Source organism: Peromyscus eremicus, chromosome 11, assembly GCF_949786415.1.
Source record: "Peromyscus eremicus chromosome 11, PerEre_H2_v1, whole genome shotgun sequence".
Taxonomy (NCBI): Eukaryota; Metazoa; Chordata; class Mammalia; order Rodentia; family Cricetidae; genus Peromyscus; species Peromyscus eremicus.
The window spans coordinates 51,511,087-51,531,655 of record NC_081427.1 but is presented as its reverse complement, the minus strand read 5'-3'; positions in this window follow the sequence as shown (position 1 = coordinate 51,531,655).

Here is a 20,569-nt window from a genome sequence, read left to right as displayed (position 1 = left end):
TGTTTTGATTTTACCCTTGGGACTCGCGTTCTCAGGTTCCCGTGTCTGTCTAATTGGGAGGTTGGGATGCTCAAGTGCCTCTGAAGACAACCAATTCCCTTCGGTTGAAAGCCACCGCCCAGTACTCCGCCTTGTTTGCGCTTCCCCAGCCTGGGTTCCTAGTGAGGTGCTGGCTCCTCTGTTCTCACTCCAGCAGTGTGTGGGGGCGGGCGGGCGGGCCTTACCTTCTGTCAGAATGCTCATTCTGTTGTCCTGCACTCCTCTCTGTGTCTGCCGTCCTGGAGGGTCACATCCTCCCTCGTCTCTCCGTTTCCCTTCTTTTCCTATGGTTTCTCTGATTCCGTTCTTTGGTCCTCCCTTTCTGTAGTTCCAGGTGTGATTGCATCTTCCCCGGTTTTTTCAAACGATCTTGGTATTCTAAACTTCAGAGCTTTCGGGACCTACTTGACTCTCTCATCTCTCCCCTGCCACCTTTCTAATTATTTCTGGGTCTCACTGTTGCTTCTTATATAAAATTTACTTCTGGACAGTGGGGTTTTTTGTTTGTTTGTTTTTGTTTTGTTTTGTTTTTTTAAAAACCAGGATAGCCAGTTTCTTTTGTTTCTCCTTGCAGCATAAATTCAAAATCTTTACTATGGGCTCGCCGCCCATTTGCTTCTGCTCCTTTAGAGTTCTAACTTCTCTTTGTGCCGTTAGTGAGATAGACCACATTCTCTTAGAAAAGCTCTCCAGAACTTGATGGGAAGAGGGAGCCAGCATCTGTGTTGGTGACCTGCATCTCTCCTCCCAGCCTTTATTGATCGTTTCCCTCATAGTCTCAAGCCCTTCCTCCTTCAGAGGGCTTTCTGAACTGTGCACCCCTTGCTGTCCTGCCACAGACTCTCACTAGACACCTATGAATGGAAAACAAAGTGGCGTCGTTCCTGCAGTCCGCATGGTCCTCTTGGACTCCATCATTAGTCAGGTATCTGGTTCACCTTTTTAGGACTCATCTTCTTTCTCCCCGGTGAACTGACCTTTTTATTTCTCTCTTTCTTGAGAGGTACAACTCACTGACACAGGTGCTATCTCTCTCCCTCCAGAAGTAAATTTGATGTAAGAAGCAAAACAGTGACCTCAAACCGTAAAGTGATTTTCATCGCTACTTCATAACTGCAGTTTTGTTACTGTTATGAATCGTAATGTAAACATCAGTGTTTTCTGATGGTCTTAGGCGACCCCAGTGGAAGGGTTGCTCAACCCCCAAAAGAGTTGTAACCCATAGGTTGAGAACGACTGCTCTGTAGCTCTCTTCTTATTTTTGAGACAAGGTCTCCCGCTGAACTTAGATTCCATCTTTTTAAGGGTTCCTGGGATCCACTTGTTTCTGCTATCCAGAGCGGATGTATGCTATCATGCCCCATCTTTATGTGGGTGCTGGGATTTGAACTTGGGTCCTCCTGCTTGTGCAGCAAGCTCTGTACCCACTGAGCCATGCCCCCAGCCCCAAGAACATCGTTTTTCCTTCTTTTAAATTCCTACCTCCTCTTTTTTTAATTGAAAATAATTTTTTTCATATAGTATCTTTTGATTATGGTTTTCCCTTCCCCCTACTCCTCCCAATTCTTTCCCCCCTCCCCTCCCATCTGGGTCCCACCCTTTCTGTCTCTCACTAGAAAACAAATAGACATCTAAGGGATAATAATAAAACAAAATAGTAAGATAAAACCAAAATAAACAAGTCAGAATAGGACAAAGAAAACAAACAAACAAACAAACAAAAAGACAAAAAAGTAAGAAAAAGAGCCCAAGAAAATGCATGAGAAATGTATATAGACATGGAGACACACATTCGCATACCTAAGAATTCCATAAAAACACAAAATTGGAAGCCATATATATATATATATATATATATATATATATATATATATATATATATACACACACACACACAAAGGACTGCAAGATCAAATAAAATAAAAGCTTTGACACAAAATTAAGAGACAAAGAACCTCCAACGATAGCGTTGAGCTCATTTTATGTTGGCCATCTATTGCTGGACATGGGGCCTACACTTAAGAGTGAATTGTTGCTGGGCAGTGGTGGTGCACGCCTTTAATCCCAGCACTTGGGAGGCAGAGCCAGGGGGATCTCTGTGAGTTCGAGGCCAGCCTGGGCTAGAGAGTGAGTTCCAGGAAAGGCATAAAGCTACACAGAGAAACCTTGTCTTGAAAAACCAAAAAAAAAAAAAAAAAAAAAAAGAGTGAATTGTTTCCCCCAGTGAGGTTCCTTTGGAGAAAACCTAATTTTTAATTTGTAAGTGGCTATCAATTAGAGATTGCTTCTGGGTTTGGGATGGTGGCACGTGTCTACTTCTCCTCTCAGCTCTGGGACCCTACCTATTCCAGACCCATGCAAACTCCATGCATGCTTCTATAGTCTCTGGGAGTTCATATGTATGTCAGTCCTGCTGTGTTTAGAGGGCCTTGTTTCCTTGGTGTCCTCCAGCCCCTCTGGCTTTTATAGTCTTTCTGCCTCCTCTTCCATAGAGTTCCATGAGCCTTTTGGGGAGGGATTTGATGGAGACCCCATTTAGGGCTGAGTGTTCCAAGGTCTTTCACTCTCTGCACATTGTCTGGCTGTGGGTCTCTGTATTTGTTCCTGTCTGTTAGCAGGAAGAAGCTTCTCTGATGATGGTTGAGCAAGACATTGATCTATGACTACAGCAGAATGTCATTAGGAGTCATTTATTGCTATGTTCCTTTAGCAGGACAGTAGTATTTGGTTTTCCCCTAGGTCCCTGGCCTATCTGGTCTCAGGTTCTTAGCTACCGAAGCAGTGTTGGGTATGGATTCCATCTCATAGAGTGGGTCTTAAGTCAGATATTGGTTGGTGACTCCCACAAGTTTTGTGCCACCATTGCACCAGCATATATTGCAGGCAGATCGCCACTGTAGATGAAAGGATTTGTAGCTGAGTTGATGTCTACCTTTTCCTTTGGTAGTATGCAGAGTACCTTTCAGCATCGTGAACATTAATTAGTCCATAGGGGTGAAGGATCTTGGTAGGCACCAGCTTGACCTCTCTATGTTCAAGGTGTTGCTGGATGATGTCTTCAGCAATAGTGTCCTAACTGTCAGTTTGGGGAAAGCAACCAACAGCCCTGGCAATAGCCTGGGTTCTTTGGGGGTTTCAGTGGGACCCTTTGGACAACAACTCAATTAAATGTAACCCATTCCCAGCACCGGAATCTTCATTTCATGATGACAGAAGTCTGGTTGGGGCTTTCTCCCCCCTGTTATTTACTGGTTTCATTTACATTGGCTTCATATATGTATACATTTTAGGAAGATTCTGCTGTATTAAGTCCCCATAGGACCCCTCCAATGGCTTGTAGTTGTAGCTGTCCCTCCCCATCTTCCCTTCCTTGCCTCTTTCTTCCCTTCCCCTTTTGATCCACCAGTTCCGGTTCCCCTACCCCCACCCATCCATAACTGTCTTTTCTATTTCCCCTTCCTAGAGAGATCCATTCCAGCCTCCTAGTCCCTTACTCTGTACCTCTGTGGTTATATGGATTATAGCTTGCTTATCAGTGACTTAACAGCTAACACCCACATATAAGTGAATACATACAGTACTTGTCTTTCTGGGTCTGGGTTACCTCACTCGGGATGATTTTTTTTCCTAGCTTCACCCATTTACTTGAGAATTTCATGAGTTCATTTTTTTAACAGCTGAGGAATGTCCCATTGTGCAAATGTGACACATTTTATTTATCCATTCTGTTGAGGGACATCTAGGTTGTTCCCAGTTTCCGGCTACTATGAATAGAGTAGCAATGAACATGGTTGAGCAGGGGTCTTTGTAGTAGGATGAAATATCTTTTGGGTGGTATAGATGGATCTTGTGGTAGATCAATTCCTAAATTCCTGAGCAACTGCCATACTGATTTCCACAGTGGTTGTACAAGTTTGCACTCCCACCAGCAGTGGAGGAGTGTTCCCCTTACTCCACATCCTTGCCAGGATGAGCTGTCATTTGTTTTATTGATCTTGGCCATTCTGACTAGTGTAAGATGGAATTTCAAAGCAGTTTTGATTTGCAATTCCCTGATGGCTAAGGATGTTGAACATTTCTCTAAGGGTTTCTCAGCCATTTGAGTTTTGTCTTTTAAATTCTGTTTAGATATGTATCCAATTTTTAAATTGGGTTATTTGTTTTCTTGATGTCTAGTTTTTGAATTCTTTTACATTTTGGATTTTAGCCCACTGTCAGATGCATAGTTGGTAGAAATCTTTTTCCATTCTGTAGGCTGCTGTTTTGTCCAAATGTTGGTGTCCTTTGCCATGTAGAAGATTTTCAGTTTCATGAGATCCCATTTTTAAATTGTTGATTTTAGTGCCTGTGCTATTGGTGCTCTGTTCAGGAAGTCTTTCCCTGTGGCAATGAGTTCGAAACCATTCCTCACTTTCTCTTCTATCAGATGTAGTGTATCTGGCCTTAAGTTGAAGTCTTTGATCCACTTGTAATTGAGTTTTGTGCAGGGTGATAAATATGGATGTATTTGCATTCTTCTAGATGCAGCTATCCAGTTTGACCAGCACCATTTATCAAAGATACTGTTGTAGTGATATATTATGTCCCCCAATATATTGTGCATCCTAATAAACTTATCTGGGGTCAGAGGACAGAACAACCACTAGATAGACATAGAGACCAGAAAATGGTGGCACACACGCCTTTAATCCTATCAATTGGGAGGCAGAGATCCATCCAGATCTCTGTGAGTTCAAAACCACACTGGAAACAGCCAAGCATGGTGACTCACACCTTTAATCCCAGGAAGTGATGGCAGAAAGCAGAAAGGTATATAAGATGTGAAAACCAGGAACTAGAGCTGGTTAGGCTTTTAGGCTTTTAGCAGCAGTTCAGCTGAGATCCATTTGGATGAGGACACAGAGGCTTCTAGTCTGAGGAAACAGGATCAGCTAAAGAACTGGTGAGGTGAGGTGGCTGTGGCTTGTTCTACTTCTCTGATCTTCCAGCATTCACCCTAATACCTGGCCCTGGGTTTAATTTTATTGATAAGACCTTTTAAGATTCGTGCTACTTGCTGTCTTTTTCCCAGTGTGTATTTTTTTGTTTCTTTATAAAAAAAATTACATGTCCATAGCTGTGTGGTCTTATTTCTGGGTCTTCAATTCTATTCCTTTGATCAACATGTCTGTTTCTGTGCCAATATCATGTTGTTTTTTTATTGCTATAGCTCAATATGAGATTGGGGATGGTGATACCTCCAGTGGTTCTTTTATGATTCAGGAGTATTTTGGTTATCCTGGATTTTTTTGTGTTTCCATATGAAGCTGAAAACTGTCCTTCCAAATTCTATAAAGAATTGTGTTAGAATTTTGATGGGGATTGCATTGCATCTGTGGATTTCTTTGGGTAGGATGGCCATTTTTACTATGCAAATCCTACCAATCCATAAGCATGGGAGATTACTCCACCTCCTGATATCTTCTTCAATATCTTAAAGTTTTTATCATACAAGTGTGTACCTGCTTGGTTAGAGTTACCCCATGATATTTTATATTTTTTTGAGACTATTATGAAAAGTGTTGTTTCCCTGAATTCTTTCTTAGTCCATTTGTCATTTACATATAGGAAGGCTACTGATTTTTATATGTTTATTTTGAATGCTGCTACTTTGCTGAAAGTTTATCCACAATAGGATTGTGATAGTTTGAATATAATTTGAATGTAATTGGCCCCCATAAGCTCATAGGCACTATTGGGAGGTATGGCCTTGTTGAAGTAGGTTGGGCCTTATTGAAGGAAGTGTGTCACTGTCAGGGCAGGCTTTGAGGTCTCTTTTGCTCAAGCTTCTCTTAGTGTTAGACAGTCTACTTCTTGTTGAGTACAGATGCAGGACTTTCAGCTACTTCTCAAACACCGTGTCTGCCTGCTCATCACCATGTCCCACCATGATGATAATTGGACTGAACCTCTGAACTGTAAGGCAGCCATCCCAATTAAATGTTTCTCTTATAAGAGTTCCCATGGTCATGGTGTCTTTCCACAGCAATTGAAACGCTAACTAAGACAAGGAATTTCCTATTGGACATTTTAAGGTTGTTTATATGTGCTATCGTATCATCTGCAAATAACGATACTTGGACTTCTTCCCTTCCTATTTGTATCCCCTTGATCTCCTTGAGTTTTATTATTGTTCTAGCTAAGACTTCCAGTACTATATTAGATAGATATGGAGAGAGCAGACATCCTTGTCTTGTTCCTGACTTTAATAGAATTGCTTTGAGTTCCTCTCTATTTAGGATGATGCTGGCTATGAATTTGTTGTAAATCACCTTTATTATGTTTAGATACATCTCTTGTATCCCTAATCCAGTACTCCTACCTCATGTTTCTTCTTTCTTTTCTCCTCTTTCCCATTCTCCTCTCCCCTTCCCTCCCTCCCTCCCTCCTTTCTTTCCTGTGTGGTCCTGGATCTTGAACCCGGAGCTTCACACATGGTTGCTAGGCACTTTACCATGCAGCTACAATCTCAGCTTTCAATATTATCCATTATCTCCTAGAGACCTGTATGTACTTTCTAGATGACAAAGTTACTAAAAAAAAAAAACCCTGCATTTAAAGTATGAGTCCCAAGTTACAGATGTTCTTTTTCCTTTGGTTTATTTGATTCTCTTATCAGGTTAAGTAGTGGGCTTTATTATATTATATGTTAAAAAAATAATTCCACTAGCAAAAAGAGGATTACAGGAGGCAAGAAGGGATCTATCTATCTATGTATCTATCTACTAGATATATAATATATATATGAATATATATATTCATTCTAACACCACTGGGACAAGTCTACAAACATTGTATGTGGCTACAAATGCGATCTCTTCAGTGATACTTTGTACCCTTTGAATAGAACGAAAGTTTTCTGAGAAAGGGATTATGCCCCCGTAGCTTTTGTAATATCACTGACAAAGTCAAAACACCAAATCCCAAAGACTCTTACTAATCCTTATTCTCGTTAACATCTCTGCAACATTCACTGTGTTGAAAGACTGTTATAACCTATCTTTATGTTCAAGCTATCTGTATTATTTCTCCTGCAGTTGTACATAAAGTGTTTTTACGTTCAAAAAACGGGACAAATACTATAGAATTGTATTACATGAAATGTATAGAATATACAAATTCATAGAGACAGAAAGTTATATTTCATAGAGACAGATGTTATCTCAAGATAGAGAGGAAAGGAATATAGAGCAATGATTTCCTAAGTACAGAATCTCTGTTTTGTGTGATGGAAAAACCCCACAAATGGACAGTAGTATCAGGACATAATATCATGAATGTGATAAATCAATACAATTAATATAATTAATGAATATCATAAATATAGTTATTGAATGAAAAAAAAGAAAAGAGGAAACAGAAGAACCACCCCACACACCCAAATCTATATTGGGGAAATGGTCTGCTCTGGGAGAGTGTTGGCAGGGAGACTGGGAAGGAGCTGGAGTACTCTGTTTGTGGAGTTGGGGTTCACAGGCACATACATTTGTTTAAACTTAGCTAATGTATAGTTAATACTTATGTTTTGTATGTAAATTTTATTTTAAAATTACACCATAATTGTATTGAATTTTAGAAGGATAGGTACAGATTAAGCAATTCAAAATGTGTCTAAATTAAATGGATTGATGGATAAATTTAAAAAAAAAAGGAAGACTCTAGATACCCTGTTTTCATCTTATTCACTACTTCCACTGCTTTACCTGGGCCTGAATGACATCTCTGTCAACTCATGTCCCTCCCTTCACTTTTATCTTCTGCCCCTCCCCATTGTATCTTTCACATCGCCATCAAAGGTATCTTTGATTAGTTCACATCCATTTAAAAGATCTACACAATCTGTGTCTAGTCATGAGACCAGTGGATGAGGGATGCTCAATTCACACCTTCCTGATGGGACCCAATCTTATTTTTCCTGCCTAAAACCTACGCTACAGCCTCAGGAGACAGCAGGTGGCTGGTCAGGCCCTTACTCTGGCTGACTTAGATCTTTGAAGAACTTGGTAGCTCTGGCTTTGGAGGCACATCAGCTGCAGTGGAGAACAGATGAATGGAGGGGGGGGGGAGATGAGGGCCTTTCTGAACAATTGTGCTCTCAGCTGTCTGGGCAAAGTGTTAATGAGTACTTGCAAACAATACTGCTGTTTGTGTCCAGTGACCTGGAGGAGAGATTCCATGGGTTGGGAACAGAGTGGGGCGTACTGGCTCAGAGTCTCAGCTCTGCTGTGTTGTTTGGGGATGGGAGAGGGCAGTTGTTAGCTCTGGGGAGGCCAAGGGGTGAAAGTGCAGGGGAAGTACAAATGCCTCCACTTGTCTGAGCTGACTCTACAGCACTGGAATCACGAGAATCAAGTTTCCTGGAGAACAGGTTCATGGGGGAAAGAAAGGCTTTAGAGAGGCTATTTTTGACTGTATTTTTGATGCTCTTACCACTGGTTTGCCTCTGTATGTATCATAGCCATGGTGACCATATGCTTTCCAGGTTAGCATGGGTCAAGGTGGTAAACTTTAATGTTTATTTAGGAAAATATTTGATATTTACTTGAGACAATATTTACACAGTCACCATAGCTATGGATTACGAAGAGGAGATTCTCAGATGACCAGCCCATGGACTGCCTTAATAAGCAAACAGGAAAAAACAGAATCTTCTGAAGGGAAAAAAAAAAAGGACAGAGTATGAAGTGTAGAGGAACTCTGGCGATGCCCGAACAAACGTATTACTAGTCTTGAGTCATCTCCAGTATTTAAGGGTTACTCCTCTGTCCCCTAGCTTGACATCTTTGTAGGGAGGCCAGCCTCCATGGCTACAGCAGTGGGCTCCTGTTCCTGTCTGGGTTTGATGGGGGATCACAGTGGCAGCAGATGGAAAGCCCAGAGGAGAATGGTGTCTGGGGATTCGTTTCCACTTTCCTTGATGTGTCTGCTGCCTCCTTCAGCTGGAGGTCCAGCGCCTGTCAGCTCCCCCAAACTTTGTTTCTGAATTCTGCCCTTCGGGCCTAGGCTGGGAACTGTTTTCTGCTATTACTAGCTCTGAAAGAATGCACTGTACCTTGCCCATATCTTTGTAAAGAATATCGTAAACTCTCAGTCACCAGGCTTGAGAGCATCAACTGTTTCCTGTGGGAACCCTAACTGATGGGGGCATTATTCTTGAGTAAATAAAGGGTTAGGAGGGTGCTTGAGGGCTTTGATGGTGACCTCAGTGCAGGCAATGCAATGGATATTATGTAAGTTGCGTCTAGGTCTTGTGCTGAGAAGCAAAACTCTGGCTGCCTGTGGTTTATGTTGCTGCATTTTGAGATGTCCTCTGGGTCACTAGCCCATGGCCTAGGCAACATTGCTCCACAGCACTGGCTTTTACTTGGAACCTGGGAGAGAGGAGGAAACACATCTTCTCCATGAGCACTGCTGGCCCAGAAAGAGGCTTCTGAGTCAGCAGATGAGAGCAGGCAGTTCCCCTCTGGTGACATTTGTCTCTCCTGCAGCACTGGTAGCCCAGATCCATCCTGGCATTAGGCCAAAGCAAGGAGAGCTCCCCAAAGCTTCTGCCTGGTGCCTCCCGCAGTCTTCTCTGGCGTTCTTCTCTCCTTGTAAAGCACAGTTCCATTAGCAAGTGAAATGTCATATTTTCAAACCAACTCACCCACCCACCAACCATCCGACCAACCCTCACTAGTCAGCCAAGTCATCTGGGTGAGATCACAAAGAAACCTCAGTGTCCTGGATCTCCCTCTGGCCATCCCTCGGGGGATACAGGGATCCTTTCATGGTTAGAGCAGGACTTGCTTTCTTCCTGCTTGTTCGTGGGTGTCTGTCTCCAAAGCTGTGATGTCTTTCTAACTAGTGATGCTGTCTGATCCATCCTGGTGAGATGCTAGGTGTTTGTCTAGTTACGCATTGTCTGGTATTGATAGAGGTGAACTGGCCACAGTTTGAAATTTGATCAATATCCCTGGCATCCTTTTCTGACCAAATGTGCCCTCGGGGAAGCCTTCTTCTTCATTTGGCTTTTCTTGGCCAGTTCATCAGAAAAACAAAACCCCAGAACTGCTCAGATTGAAAAAGTGATCAAGGACAATTTGCCCAAACCAATGACGCTACCCTGATCAGATTCAGAGAGGACAGGAGTGAGGCAGAGGCAGCTGGAGTTGAGTTCCCTGGCAAAGAAACAGTAAACAGCAAAACAGTTATTTCAGAGGGCAAACTGTTTGCCTCACCAACAAAGCAGGGCTCATGATGGAAAATAACTCAGAAGAAAGTGGGAAGCAAATGGATTGAGTTGCTATGGGAACGCAGTTGGGGGAAAAAAAAACATGAGATATGTAAATACTGTAATTTGGTATTTTAATGTACTTCTTTTCCATGAAGAAAATTCCCTGACAACTAAAAACTAACAGCTCATTCCTCTGCTGCACGGCTCTGATTGACAGAGGCTGGGCAAGTAGGTGTCTGAATTCGGTTTTGCCCCTAGGAGCCAATACAGCCATATTTTCAAGCACAAAAGTCACGCATCTGCAGCAGTGACTCTCCATGTGGGGAGACACACTCACTCAGGGAACTTTGAGAACTCCAGCCACACCTCAGGTCAATGAAATCAGATTCTTTTGGGGGGTGGGGGACTGAGCTTTTGGTTTGCCATTTGTTTGATGGTTTGAGACAGCATTTTGCTTTGGCCTTGAATTTGTGAGCGTCTCTCCTCAGCCTCCCAAGGGCTGTGATTACAGGAGTGAGCTACCACACCTGGCCTGTGCTTGAAAACAACAACAACAACAACAACAACAACAACAACAAAAAACAAAAAAACAAGACAAAACACTCCCTGTCATTTCTACTCTAGATGCTATCTGTGAACATTGAAGGGAACCACTGGCCCCAGATCCTCATTTGATAGATTCCTGGCTATCGATTGCTTATTTTGCTGGATGGCTTTTCTAGGTTTTATTGTACCCACTTCTAGCTGATTTGGACATTTAAATACTGATAATGGGAAATGATTAGCAATCATTATTCTTCCATTATTAGTGCTATTATCTTCACCATAATAGATTAGTGTTTCTCTGAGTTGGAGAAAACATGTGATACTCTATTACAAATCATTATCATTTAGACCCAATAATAATAATGATTAACTGCTGTTATTTTTAAAGTTATGGATTGATAATCATAATTTGGGAAGTTTGGATGTTGCACTAAATGTTGATATCAATCTATATTTTTTTAATTACCATCATTAATTAGCATTAGTTATGTAGTAAATCAATAAGCATACATACAGACATAGTTATTCAACCTGCTTAATAATAGTCTACATCAGAATTAGTAAATGGTACAATTTCTGTTTTCCCAATGACAAAAGTATTACACACAGGGCCATGCAACTTTTATTAGTTTTTATATTAAAATTCTGACATATCTGGGTTTGGAACATCTAAATCCTGATTTCTTCCTTTCTGCCCAGCTCCCGCCTCTTGAACTCTGTCCAGTGTGATGTCCTAGTCTCCTCCCTATGGTATCACTCTAGGAAAAAAGCAAACTATAATTTAGTCTACAGTTTACTGCTATGCGGGAGAATTGGAATGAGTGAGGGAGATGGGTTCATGGTAAAGGTCCATATTATAGCAAGCATGAATGCATGGTGAAAATCGCATTTGGTGTCGAATCTAAATTCAGGCGTTCTCTTACGAGGTGACTGGAGAGTTCACCCTGTGGAAAGCTTGCTTCCTTAAGAAATATCCTCATTCTTCTTAGCTGCAATGCCAGTGCTATACTGTGCAGCTTTGGAGTCAGTCCCTGGGTGCGGCTGACTATGTTCAGGCTCTTAGCCTGAGCTGTGGGTCACCTGGGTTATTTGTCTTCTCCTCTGGTGTGTCTGAGATGACCTCTTTAGCTCCCCAGGCAAGGTTAGCCTCTCTCTCTCTCTCTCTCTCTCTCTCTCTCTCTCTCTCTCTCTCTCTCTCTCTCTCTCTCTCTTTTATTATCTGTTTCTACAATACCACTGTAATCTTTACCGTAAGTGACTAAGTAAAAGTTTTTATTTAATGTGGATCCTTCCCCACATGCAGATAGCTCCATGAGGATGGGAAATAGTGATATTCAGCCTTCTGTCCAAATGATGCTGGTGCCCTCCTATTTAGCTTAGATAATAGATATGGTTGATTAGTTTTTTTCTCTCTGTGACTTATTATTTGAAACTTTGCTTCATCAGATCCTTAATAACAACTTAAAAAAAAACAAAACAGACTTTGCAGTTTGAGAAAATTTCAAGTATGCTCCAAAGTAGAGATTTTATAAGAGCTCCTATGAATCTATCATTTAATTTTAATGATCACCATATTTTGTCAATGTTGCCTTAATTGTTTTTCATTGAAGGAACTGACTTGAACTGATTTTTGGACTTCTGTTTTCAGTCTTTAAATCTCCTTAGATTGGAAGTCATCACTCATATTCTTTTAAAAAAAACTTTAAAATTTATATTTTTATTCCTTTTTTTTCTTTAGAATTTCATAATGCACACAATGTGCTTTGATCATATCACCTCACATTCTTCATTCTAACTCCCCCCAGACCCATCCCAAGGCCCACCACTCCCAACATTGCATTCCCCTCCCCCCCCCAAAGAGCCTACTAATTCGAATTTGTGCTACTCCTATTCCCCTTGGTGTGGGGCCATCGACTGTAGTGTGGTCAACCTCCCAATGGCCATGCCCTCAAAGAAAACTGACTCCTCTCTCGTCCTCCGATGTCATCATCAACTGTCAATAGCTTCTCAGCTAGGGGTTGGGGCTTGTGGACCTGTTCATGCTAGGGTGTTGATTGTCTTAGTATGGTCTAGGTCTTGTGCAGGAAACCACAGCTGCTGGGAGTTGGAGGGTAGCAGTTCTGTCCTGTCTAGAAGACACTGTGTTAGCCTAATCTTGCCTTGCCTCTGGCTCTTAAAATCATTTTGCCCTGCTCTACCACTATGGGCTCTGAGCCTGGGGCCACCAAGAGTAGTGATAATAGCCCGTATTGTGTGATACAGATGTTCCATTTGTGGACGAGCACTTTACTGTCACCTTTCTCTGCACTTGGAACAGTCGGGAGTTTCTGTGTTAACCACCATGCGCCGCACAAAGGAACATCTGTAAGTAATACGAGAGCCATGCTAATCTGTGAGTAGAGAGATACAAATTTAGAGGAAAGTTTGTTACTATGGGGCTTAAATCCATTTAGAGAGAGGTTGGTCACCACACTAACACTCATGCCACTTCTTTCCCCAGAGCATATCTTGTCAGGCTGTTTGTTATTGTAGCCTACCCAGCGGTGTAAGATTGTTGATGACTTCTACCCATCCTCAGGAGCCTCGATGGCACCTTCCAGTATATAAAAGTTTGCCAGCAGCTAACTAGAAGCTTCCTGGTCACTATCAACTTGATTTCCCCATGTTCCTTCACAAAAGTCTGGTGTTTTCAACAATAGTCTTACCATCAAGTTCTGGTGGGCAACCACAGCAATGACAAGAGCATGTATTGTTTCGATGCTCTTGGGGACAGCCCTGACCAAACAACTTGAGGTGAGGTATCCCACATCTGGCACCGGGTTTTTTATTGGCAATCTATGGCTTCTGGGAAGAGCATTGGCCCCTGTGTAGGATAATTCCAATTGAATGCTTACATATGGAAAAATGTATTTAGGAAGCTTATAAAGTAGTACGTTTCCATACAGTCCCTTTAAACATCTTTAGTGTTAGTTATCCTTCTCCACATCCTCCTCATCTCCCAAACCCTCCATCCCTCTCCCTACTTAACCCTTCTCCTCCACTGGTCTCTCGTTTTCCTTCAATCAACCGCGTTCTGCTATCTCCAATCCATTATGACTTTTCTTCCCTCTCTCCACCATTGGCCTCTTTCCGGTCTCTTGACTTTTACAGATACTTCAAGTTAAAAACACAAATCTGAAGATTTTATATTAGGATCCACTTAGGCGTGAGAACATGTGCTGTCTGTCCTTTGGGGTTTAGGTTACCTCACTCAGAATGATTATTTCCAGTTCTATGCATTTCTCTGTGTTTTTCACAATTTCATTTTTCTTTACAGCGGGATAAAATTCCATTGTATAGAGGCACCACATTTTCTTTATCCACTCATCCTTTAATCGACATCTAGGCTGTTTCCATGTCCTAGCTGTTGTGAATAGAATAGCTACGAACATGAGTGAGCATGCATGTTTGTAGTAGGGAACTGAGTCCTTTGACTCTATGCTTAGGAGTGGTGGAGCTGGGTCACATGGTAGACGTCTTCCTAGTTTTCTGAGGAAATGGCACACACAGTGGCTGTACCACATTTTATTCCCACCAACAGTGCATGAAGCTTCTCTACTCCCCTCATCAGAATTTACTGTCTTTTGTTTTCTTAATCTTAGCCTTTCTAGAGGGGGTTAATTAATCACAAAGTGGCTTTAATTTGCATTCCTCAGATGGCTAAGGATGATGAACACTTAAACTATTTTTTAGCCTTTTGTATTTTCATCTTCCGAGAGTTTAGTTCCATCGCCCATTTTTAGTTGGCTTATTTGTTTTCTTGGTGTTTAGTTTTTTTTTTTTTTTAATCACTCACATTCTTAAATGAGATAAAACTATAAGGAGGTAACAGGGCTAGGAAGTGGCAAGAGAGGGTTGACTATGATCCAAGTACATTATATATTGTATGGAAATGTCATAGTGAACCTTCTTCATACAATTACAGCAAAATTTAAAACAACAATACAACCATAAACAACTGAAATTAAATTTAAAATTCCCTGAAAATCGATGATTTTTCTCTGACTTAGTAAAGAAAGAGAGTTGCAGGAAGGATGATCAATACTGAAGTCTGGAGAGATGTGCAAACCCAAAGCGCTTCAGTAGAGATCTGCTTACCCAGAGAAGCCATTGATAATCTGGCAATTAAATGATAAGTCTGGTGAATCAATGAAGGTGGAGTGTGGGCTGGTCAGAGAAGAAGAAACTTCCGGTCCAATGTAGCCTTCCCATTTCTTTGCATTTCATCTCCAGGAATTGCATCCCTTTCCTCAAGTGAATATCTATGAAAGATCCTCCAAGGCCTTTTAGAGGCTGAGAGAAGGAGGAACAACCACTGAAGGTGATATGTGCCTGAAGCAGTCTCCCCAACAAAGGCCTACAGTCCAGGGAAAGGACTGTCCAGAGATTATCTCATCAAAGAGGGTGCTTTATCTACTCCAGTCTCCTTTAGACTTGCATTCTTACTTAAGAGGCAGGGAAATTGTATCACTCTGGAGGTACACATTAAAACCACAATATTAATACAGGTGTAGCAAAGACAGGTTTAGTCATAGAATTAGCTTCCTTCCGTACCTCACCACCACACTAACAGGAACCTAGTACAAGAGTAATAACAGCTGAAACAGTTACATGACCCAAGCCCTCTCTGGGTAGATAAATAAGAAGCTCCAGGCCTAGAGTGGAAACCAAAACAAGAATCTGAAGCCTCAGGCTCTCACAGTGATACAAAACATTAAGCACCAATCTCAGTCGTATTAACAAATTTCTTCACACTAAAGACCTCTTCCCCAATGCACATGCCTGTAAACAAAACAAAACAAAAAAAAAGTAAAATAAAATTGCAAGGCTTGTCGAAAGCAAGAGTAAAACTAGGCTGAGGAATGAAGTGACCACTGGGACACAGATGCTAGGGTTGTCAACTGTAGAATCTGAAAGAATGCTTTTCAAGTGAAATGCTACAGTGGGAAAATTAAGACAGTGTGAAGAAACAGAGTGATGTCCAGAATGAATGGTGAGTCTAAGGAAGAATCACAGAAAATGCTATTGCTCAAAAAAGTCCTGGCCATCATTACTTATTCAGCTCTGTTTTTCTTTCCCTGGCACTCCAGTCATACATATGGCACATTTTTTGGTGTGTGGTACCTACAGGTCCTGGGTATTGTGGAATATTAGTTTAAGATGTGTTACACTCTTTTATCCTGTGCAATGTTTGTTTAATGATGCAAAGATTTGTTGTATTCTTTTATGTTGCATTTGTTTAACTCTGTGAAGCTGTGTTACTGTGCCTGTCTAAAATACATGATTGGTCTAGTAAAGAGCTAAATGGCCAATAGCTAGGCAGAAGAGAGATAGGCAGAGCTGCCAGGTAGAGAGAATAAGTAGGAGTAGGAGGAGAAATCTAGGCTAGAGCAAAGAGAAGAGGAGGACTGAGAAAAGAAGAGGAGGACACCAGGAGCCAGCCACCCAGCCAGCCATGGAGTAAGAAGGAAAGAAAGGTATATACAATAAAGAAAGGTAAAAAGCCCAGAGGCAAAATGTAGTTAAAGAGAAACAGATAATTTAAGTTAGAAAAGCTGGCTAGAAACAAGCCAAGCTAAGGCTGGGCATTCATATGTAAGAATAAGTCTTTGTGTATTTATTTGGGAGCTGAGTGGTGGGCCCCCAAAGAGTAAGAGTAAAAAACAAAAACAAAAACCAAAAACCAAAAAACCCAACTATACCTGGGTGATCAGTTCTGGGCTAGGGAAATGGGTCTTTACTTAGCATTGCAGTATGGGAAGTTTTTATTGACCTGTTTTCAAACTCAAGGATTCTTCTCTTGGTGATGTACACTCCAAGGATAAGCTGCCAAAGACATTCTCTAACTCTGTTGCAGGGTTCCTAATTTCCAGCATTTATCAAAATAAAGACAGAAGTGCATATTAAGAAAATTACAAAACTCTGGTCAAAAACCACCATATTTAGGCAATGGAGAGACTTCCTATCTTCATAGATTAGAAGACTTATGGTTTTATTTTCTTCAAGTTGACCTGTAGACTCAAAAAATACACTATTTAAAATCCCAGGAAGCTGTTTTGTAGATATTGACAACTTGCTTATGAAGTCTATAAGGCATAGATAACAGCGTATGAATAGTTACAGAAGCCAGTGAGACTGATGAGAGCATAGAAATAGATGAACACAAATATAAAAATATAGTCAACCAATCTTCAACAAAGGTGTAAAGGAAATTTAATGGGGAAAGCATCAACTTTCATTATGTGCTGCTGGGATCATTGGGTACCTATGTGTTAAAAACACAAACATAGAAAGATACCTTAGATATTTCACAAAATTAATTCAAAATGGATTATATACCCAATTTTAAAGTGCAAAACCATTAAACTTCTCAAAGAAAAATAAGAGGAAGTTCATGTATCTTTATGTTTGACCATGAAACTTTAGCTATCAAACCCAAAGTTGAAATCCATGAAGGAAAATTTGATCAATTGAACTTTTGAAAAACCAAGAATTCTGATCTATGGAATATACTATTAAGAGGACAAAAAGAGAAACCAAATGTGGGAAGAATATATATTTGATGAAAATATCTTGAAAAGTAAATATCAGATAATTGACTTGTATCCAAAATGTACAATAGATTGTAAAACTCCATAGTAAGAAAACAGCCAGTTAAAATTCACCAAGAGGTCCGAATAGACATCTCACCAAATGCCATACAGACCTCCAAATAAGCTAGAGAGATGCAGACATCACTGGCAGTTAGCAAATTCTAAATTGAAACAGTAGATATTGTTAGGATAGACACAGTCTGGAAACCTTGACACCACCAACTGCTGGTAAGGATGCGCAAAAAGTTGAATTTTCATCAATACCATTTGATATGATCACTTTGAAAAGAAAAATGATACACAAAAATGAAGCAGATCCTTTGGAAGATAGAAAAAAAATTTGAAAGTTTATCCATATTCCTAACAATTAGTAAGACTGCTTCTAGGTATTTATCTAGTTAGTTGGAAAACCAAAAAACCTACACAAGAGTGTTTTGAATACCTCTATTTATATCACCCTAAACCAGAAATGGCCAAGGTATGCTTAACTTGGTGAATGGATAAACACATAGTAGTATAATCCATACAATGGAGTATTCATGGATTAAAAAAAAAAGAGCTATGAAGATGCAAATCATACATCAGTTCTTGTTTTTCAAGACAGGGTCTCTTGTAGCCCAGGCTAGCTTCATACTTGCTATATAGACAAAGCTGGCCTTGAACTCCTGATCTTCTTGCCTCTCCCTTTGGAGAAATGGTTCTTAACCTGTGGGTTGTGACCCCTTTGGGGGTTGAATGACCCTTTCATAGGGGTCGCACATCAGATATCCTATATATCAGATCCTTATATTACGATTCATAACAGTAGCAAAATTACAGTTATGAAGTAGCAGGAAAAATAATTTTATGGTTGAGGGGTCATCACAACATGAGGAACTGTATTCAAGGGTTGCCACAGCATTAAGATGGTTGAGAACCACTCCTTTAGAGTGATAGGATTACAGGCATGTGTAACTACTCTTGGCTTCATGCATGAGATTTAAATGTATATTGCTAAGGAAACATGCCTGAAAAAGTAGCATGTCGGAGTCAGACTTTATGACATTTTGGAAAGGTAAAGTTATAGAAATGATAAGATCAGTGTTTGTTAGTAATTCAGGGGTGGGAACTGACAGTTGAATAGATGAAGTTTTTTTTTTTTTCCCTGAGAGATCAGATTGATGTAAGATGATGTAATGGTGAAAAAATATATTTCTTAAGTTCCATAGGATTTTAAAATACAAGGAGTGAGCCTGAATATATTCAAATTAAAAGCTCATTAAGGATATTGCTATGCAAATAGATATTTGCTTTTTGTGTCATCCAAGGGGTCTGAGCAAGAATACTGCTGGAGCAGCAAGTGTACATCACACTCAGATCTTATTGGACGTTTATTCTAAATTTATAAAATGAAGAAAGAGATGGGCTGGGCTTTAGGGAAGGATATGGTGGAGATGACCCTGGAATACCTTGTACCAGAAAGTTCTCAAAATCGCAGCATCAGCAGCAGTAGCAACATCAATACCCCCCATAAAAACTAAACCCAAGCCCAATGAACCACTCACCCAACCAACCAACCAACCAACCAACCAACCAACCAACCAACCAACCAAAGAAACCACAACAAAACCAAAGTGAAGATTTGATCAAGCCCACAGGATGATGGGAGTGTGTCAGATGAGATGCCCCTGGTAACTGACAGCTGCTCACAGTGGATAAACTTGGGACGATATGAGAAATATAAAACCATACTGGATTACAACTCAAAATATACAGTGAGCAACAGTGAACTCAAGTATGTAGACATCTAAATAAATAACTGAATAAGCAGATAAATGGGGGAGCCTCTGTAGGTAAAAAAGTACACAGTGTGGAAAGGGGAACCTGACAAATGCTACCTCAGGATACATCAAGCTGAAGTAGATGTCCTTGATGTGATAACATAGTGGTGTGTTCTCTGAGAACACACAGTCCAGCTTAGCCATAGAGAAATTCTTACTGAGGGATTCAGTATAAAAATACCTGACCAGGTTTGCAAAATAATCGAGGCCATTGGACACTAGCTGGGCATGGTAGAGCACACTTGTAATCCCTAACTACTCAGGAGGCAGAGGCAGGAGGATTGAGAATTAGATGCTTGAGCAATGTAGGAGACTCTGTCTAAATAAAGCATAATGACAGGCAAGAGGAGGCCGAGGAAGCAATCACTAAATGTAATGTGGAATCCTGGATGAGGGGCTGGGTTAGAAAAACGGACATTCAGTAAAAGTAAGGAAATAAATGATGGCTGATTGTTTTAAAGATCTCTTTGTTCTTGATGTTCTGCAGCTTTACCATAATCTGTTAGTGTTTTTCTCTTTCTCCCTTCTCTTCTTTTTCTTCTCCCTTAATCTGTGGGTTTCTCCCTATAAAAACTCCCGGCCTTTACTGATTCTACCTCATCATTTCTGCTACCTCTCTATAGATCCAGATTGAACATAGGGCAGAACTCTTTTATCCATCTCTTGGTTTCTTTTGCACTTTTGATTCTATAGAGTTCTGTGCTACATTTTGTGTATTTTTTCAAACCAGCCTTCCAGCTTAGCTATTCTATCTCTAGTTTTATGCTCTAATTAATCAACTGAGTTTATCATTTCTTTAAAAATTTTTATCTAAAATTTTTCCATACAATGAGGTTTGATCATATTTTTTCCTCTCCCCCAACTCCTTCCAGATTCTCACCAACTCTCCCTCCAACTTCCTGGCCTTTCTGTCTTTCAAAAAAAAATCCAAGAAAATAGCAAAAATAAGATTATAATTTCAATTTACATCTTTTTGTTTCTAGAGTTTCTATTTTGTTATTTCTCCAATCTGAAATAATTTTTGTAAGCTTCCTTTTTTTCCCTTTGTCATGCTACTAAAATTTAACATCCTCAAACATACTGAACACATTTATTTTATATTCTGTTCTAGTAATTATATAATCTGAAATTGATGTTCTAATTTGTAGTATCCTTTTCTTTCTTCTGATTCCTCGATATGATGGCTTGCTTTGTATGTTTGGTAAATTTTGATATTGAATTGATGCTAGTTGAAACTAATCATTTTTTGAGGCTTGGGTTCAAAGTGTGTTCCATCA